At 38.2% G+C, this 6,135-nt stretch overlaps 1 protein-coding gene across 1 annotated transcript in view; it reads right to left on the reverse strand.

Moving 5' to 3' along the window:
* Positions 1 to 6,135, reverse strand: part of LOC136809494 (prolyl 3-hydroxylase OGFOD1-like) — a 629,446-nt gene that overhangs the window by 49,367 nt on the left and 573,944 nt on the right. The gene's annotated exons all lie outside the window — the stretch shown is intronic.

Raw genomic sequence — 6,135 nt, forward strand, 5'->3', positions numbered from 1 at the left:
TAGCCTATACTAGACGTCACCCGCGTTTTTTTACGCAATTAACGTCTATTCCACTTTGCGACTTTTTCGAATGTTTTGAGCCCAGGTTTTCGGGCTCTAAACATTCGATTTTTTGACGTCACTTTAAACGTTTGAAGCTCCTGCAGTAGCAAAATAATCGAATTTGCGTCAAAGCACTTGAAAGGCTTCTATTTTTCGAAAAACGTCAAAGTGGAACTCACTAAGAAACGCGATAAAAAATCCCGGTTTTTAGTGAGGTGCTCGCTAATATCCCCCGTCAACGCGTCCATCAGAATCATCAATAGCGTAAGGGGGTTAGATAAGCCATGGAGTCGAGGGTGAGTCCGTCCAAGATTTTCTCTTCGGCGCGGCGCATTTTGCCGTGACTTTGGACAAGTTGCACTCCATCGCATGTGCCTTTTTCTGATTTTCAAGAAGTCATTGCATTGCTTCGAGCGGTAAAGTTCAAATAGATTTTCGAACTTTCGAATTTTGTGATTCGAATGTTAAAAATTGTTTGAGTGATTTTTTTTGTTTTGAAAAGTGAATGGCTCTTTCTTGAAAAGAAACAAAAATCTGCGGAAGGATGAGAAAGAAGGTGAAAATTTTATCATTGCATCAACAGCAGCAGAGTCGTTGAGTTATTTCCATAAAAGTTCTCTCGGCTTCTACAATCCTGTTATGGTGAATGAAAATTATCAAATCATTTCTTTGCTTTGGGTTGGATCCTAGCCATAATAGTGCTGATGATGATATACTGTACGAACTTGGTTTGGACTTTTGTATGTTTTGGGATGGCAACGAATATCTTTTGGAAATGACTTGAAACGTAGAAGAATTTATCCCTCGCTTATTCCTACCGTGAGTATCACAGCGCGAAATAAATTCGAGCTGTGAAGACAAAGTTTTTTTTTAATACAAGATCTTGTAGAAAAACGCTCGCAAAGTAGATATATTTCACATTTTGGATTCGTTTGGCTTAGAGGAGGTTGCGGATCATGTCTGATTTGCTTTTTCAGAAAAATTGTGAGAAATGAAAGGCGGAACGATTATGTCAGTAGGGAACTTTGCGATAGCTTGCTAACTCAACAAGATTTTCCTTGCAACTGTACCTAACTGACGTACGGGTCAGATCAGTGAGGGCAATTTTTCAGTCCCTTTTGATAACATTTTCATACTTTATGATAAAGACAAAAGACCCCGAGATACCAGGCTCTTTTAAACCACAAACGAGAAAACCTTTTTATCGTTTTATACTCCTTCTCTTCATAAAAAATATCTCCAGATTATCTTTCAAGGATGAAGAGTGAACCGTCCCTATTTTTCATTTTTAAAAATGAACAGCATAAGTTTAAAGAAACAATTTTATTATGAAGCAAGATGGAGCACACTCATTGGATTTTAGATTTAGCACGAGTTGTTGCGATAAACAGACTGTACCTTTAAAAGGTTGGTGAGTCCAGTCAAAACACAGATTTGATCTGCAGCGTCACGCTTCACCTTGTCTTAATAGATGAGTCAAATTGAAACAACTATCGCAAAACAAACTCTCTGGTAGTTTTTCTTAACTTCAGAAAAGAAAATACCCTATTATGGCACACAAATTGAGTGTTTTATTCCCTAGGAATAGGGCCCATAGAAATTCTTCAAACGGAGAAAAGTTTCATTCCATTTGTGATAAAAAAAGCTGGGCGATTTTATTCATTCATGCCATCTGTAATTCTAAAATATTAAACGACTTACCCTTTTTTGCAAGACTTCATCGTTCCTGACACACACAGCAAACAAGCCAAGAATGGATCACTATTACTGGAAGTAAATATTCTAACTTCTTTATCGCAAACTGTACTGTAGTGTCAAATGTAATAAGTTTGGAATCAAATCTAAAACATTTCCTCTCCAACTCCTCCAGGTCCAAAGCAAATTTTGAGTATTTGGATCGAGTGAAACATTTGCATCAGGGCTATGGGTGTCATTAGAAGTATTCTACCTCCCAAAAGATTTAGACTTTCTCAAAGTCTTTACCTTAATTTATTCTCCAATCCACAACAAACAAGAACAAAATATCCAGCTAAATATTTTTGTCTAGCACTAGCAGCACAGCAGAACTTCAGCAACTGACTGCACTCGAGAAAAAAATAGATTTACAGTAGCTATTCTTCTATTGATAGATCCCATATTTCGGATCAGCCAGGATAGATATATAACAAAAAAACTTTTTTAATCAGTTTGATCATCACGTCCCTATCGAGTCTGCTAAATGACGCGCCTTACGCGCCCACGCGCCCTCATATTTTTAACGCGCCTTCGCGCCTTACGCGCCTTACGCGCCCACGCGCCCTAAAATGTTACGCGCCCACGCGCCTACGCGCCTTGGTAATTTGACGCGCCCTAAAAATTTGACGCGCCCTGATAATTTGACGCGCCCTTAAAATTTGACGCGCCTTAAAATATCGACGCGCCCTGATAATTTGACGCGCCCTAAAAATTTGACGCGCCCAGATAATTTGACGCGCCCTAAAAATTTGACGCGCCCTAAAATATCGACGCGCCCTAAAAAATCGACGCGCCCTGATAATTTGACGCGCCCAGATAATTTGACACTACCTAAGTAGTGAAATGAAACACTTTTCTTTTGATACTTTTTTAATGAGCCTAAAAATGTTTAGTTTTAGCTAACCATGCCTGTTTTGTGAAAAATTTATTTGGTGTAAAAAGCTTTTTACCTATATGCAAGTAGAAGTATTTTGCAGTGTTTTTTGTTGTATCGTTTTTTTTTCTAGAAGTTTTTATTGTTTTAAAGTTTTTTAAAAAGTTTTTACTGTATTTTTAATACTTCACTTTTGCCTTATGGTGAAAAATCTTTTGATTGATTTGAAAATCAGTGTTTTCTCTATGTCTCATAAAGAATGTTGTTCTAATCCCAGTGTCGTTCTATAAGCGATTGAGGATACAAACCTTTTTCCCGAGTATTTTATTACCAAGCCATAATTCGTGTTTTCAGTACATGATTTTTTTCTACGTCACTGCAGTAATCAAATTATTATTTTAAATCACTTTTCCAAATTGAGATGTATATTTAACAAAGACAGCGACAATGGAAAACGTTTCAAAAATTCCCAAGTCAAAGATGATTACAAAAAGTTGGGTTTTCTGTGAAGGGACAAATTTGTGCATTTCCCCCTGTAAATTGAATAGAAATAACGTGTAGCATGCACAAATTCTATGAAATAGACTAATAAAGCGTACATAAATAAAGTGTACAGCCGATAAAATGGAACGGGTCGACTTTAGGCTAATCTCTTAAGAAATGATTATTATGCTAACGCCGATATTCTTTTATATACCAACCATGTATGATTAGACCGGTCCCATTATTCCGTCCGTCAAAACCGTCGTAGGGCGTGTCGAAATCTTAGGGCGCGTCAAATTTTCAAGGCGCGTCGAAATTCTAGGGCGCGTCGAAATCATAGGGCGCGTCAAATTTTAAAGGCGCGTCGAAATCATAGGGCGCGTCAAATTTTAAAGGCGCGTCGAAATCATAGGGCGCGTCAAATTTTGAAGGCGCGTCGAAATCATAGGGCGCGTCAAATTTTCAAGGCGCGTCAGGCGCGTTAGGCGCGTGGGCGCGAAGGCGCGTAAGGCGCGAAGGCGCGTCAAAAATATGAGGGCGCGTGGGCGCGTAAGGCGCGTCATTTAGCAGACTCCGTCCCTATCTCACTTTATTTTTTTCACTCGAAATTCTTTTGTTTTGATTCGATTTCTGTGTTATTTTTCTTTCTTTCGTGACGTAATACACCGTTTAGGAGTCTCGCTATTTCACGGTACTCCATTGCAGAGGCCCGGTAAAAATGGTAGGTAAAAATGCGCACTTTAGTACTGTGAAAGGTTAGAGGAATGTAAACATTGTGAATTTTTTTCTCTCCTTTAAAGAGAATGATTTAGATATTTGAACATGATATCAATGATAATCTTATAAGTCTCTCCTGAAAATTTCACAAAAATTCATCAAGAGGAAAAGAAGTTATGATTAAAAGGAGTTCTTTACCTACCGTTTTTCTGCTATGTTTCCTTATGAGAACCAGATGTTTACCTACCGTTTTTTTGCGGAGGAGAGTGAATTTTCCGTGATCGCTAAAATCAAAACAATGGAAAATTGGATTGACGCGTGCGCAGTCGACACTCCTAAACGGTGTATTGTGTTCTGCGTTTTAAAAACAAAATTCGATTGACTATTTTCGAACGTTTTGCAATGCAGCGCCTTCCGATTGGAAACCCCAACCTCGTCCTCAGAGGTTAATATTTTCTCTTTGAAAACTTGACCTCTGATACTCAGGGTAGCTTATTCCAGTGGAAAGAAGAACTGTTTGTTTGTTATTGTTTTTATTGGCGGTTCGACGTGGTTCGTGATCGCTTGTTTGAAAATGTGACATAAATTGAATTGTAGAATGTAAAAATTGACATACGATTGAAAGTAAACTGAAATTTGATTGTATTCGATTTGAAAGAATTTAATGAATGTTGCTGGGTGTGGAAATGATTTTCTTCAGCTCTCAGCACCAGTGACCATTGTCATTGGCAAATCTTGACATATCAAGACTTGACACTATTTTTTTGATTTTGATTTAAAACTTATGTGCTGAAGCTGATATATACAATGACAGATTTTTTATATTTTTATGTGAAAAGTTTTGTTCTGTATAATTAGAGTTTAAAGGTTTACTACCAATTAATTTTGAGTGAAGATTAAAAACTTTCAAATTCCCCAACTTTGGAAACTAGATAGCCAGTAAAATTTGGAGGTTTTGCTTCGAACTGTGGGAGGAATCTACCTAAATTTTGTTATTTTTATCTGACTTTCCTTTTAAGATTTTACAGTCATGGTCATAATTTTATTACAACTTTTATAAAAACTTTGATAATTTTTTAAGTAAATAATGATGTAGCAAATATTTAATTTTTATTTTGTACCTCTTTGTATCTTGGAATTGTACGAGATCGACTTATTCCATCAAATACTAGTCTTGGAATCCTCATTATTTTACATCCCTGTTTCAAAGACTGGCTATGGCTAGTGTTGAGAGTTTTTTGATTTTGGTTTGGTTCTCTGCAAGGAAGAAAACTTTTTGAAGAAGGGGGGTTTCCTTTTTTATTAAATTAAGAGCCTGTTGACAATACCATTAATTGGACCTGCTTGGAGACTTTTTTGCTTCTATAGTTCTTTCGTTTACAAAGGGGTGTATCAAAATATTCTCGTTTTGAAAAACAAGCATTTTTTTAGCTCACCAAAACTTTACCCCGATCCCGAGGATTCTTTTGTTTGATTTTATGCACGGAACTCTAAAATTAAGACTAGATTTGACATCGACGCGCAACCTCTCCAGCAAGAAATTCTATTCGGTCGTCCATTCCAGTCTTTGCTTTCGAATTCCATGTTTTTCCCGCCTTTATGCACTCCGCACGGAATCGACGTCACCCTCCACCACAGTGCGATAACTTTCGACAAACACTTCAAAGTGTAACTGACCATAAAACAAAGAAAAAATTTGGTTTGTGGGAAGGTACTGGCTAGCTAAAGCTCTGAAGGTCGGGAAAATTTTCAACATCTGGAAGGTTTACATTACGGAATTTTGCGAGACCGCGTCCAGAATTTTGCAGCGAGAGGTCTGGTAATCCAGCCCTCGTTTTCGGGGATTGGCGGGTCCAGCCGAAATATTTCTAGGTTTACGGGCAAGGACTGTTGAACCCGACTGAGGATGCGGCACATCATAGGCCGACTATCATTCCTCTCCGATGGGAAATTGGTCCGCTCCCTTTAGAGCCCTTAAGCGTGGGCGGCCTCCAATCCGCCATCGGAATATCAGATAACCTCCAGAGCAAAGCGTGCCCGCCGCCCGACTTTCAACCCTTGGACCCTTACCAGGACTAAAAAGGAGAAAAAATAAGGAAAATTTTGTGAATTCTACGATCCTTATTTGGACAAATTTGACCAAATTTCGATCTTTCCTGCGGTAAAAAGTTGAAATTTTCCTATTTCCCCGACCCTTACTTAGTGGGACTCTCTACGGCGATGAATTTTGATAAAATAAGCCGTAGATACTGGGTTTGTGTAGTACGGACAAGTATCAGATAGAT

The sequence above is a fragment of the Clytia hemisphaerica genome, unplaced genomic scaffold (genome assembly GCF_902728285.1).
Source record: "Clytia hemisphaerica strain Z4C2 unplaced genomic scaffold, Clytia hemisphaerica genome assembly, whole genome shotgun sequence".
NCBI lineage: Eukaryota > Metazoa > Cnidaria > Hydrozoa > Leptothecata > Clytiidae > Clytia > Clytia hemisphaerica.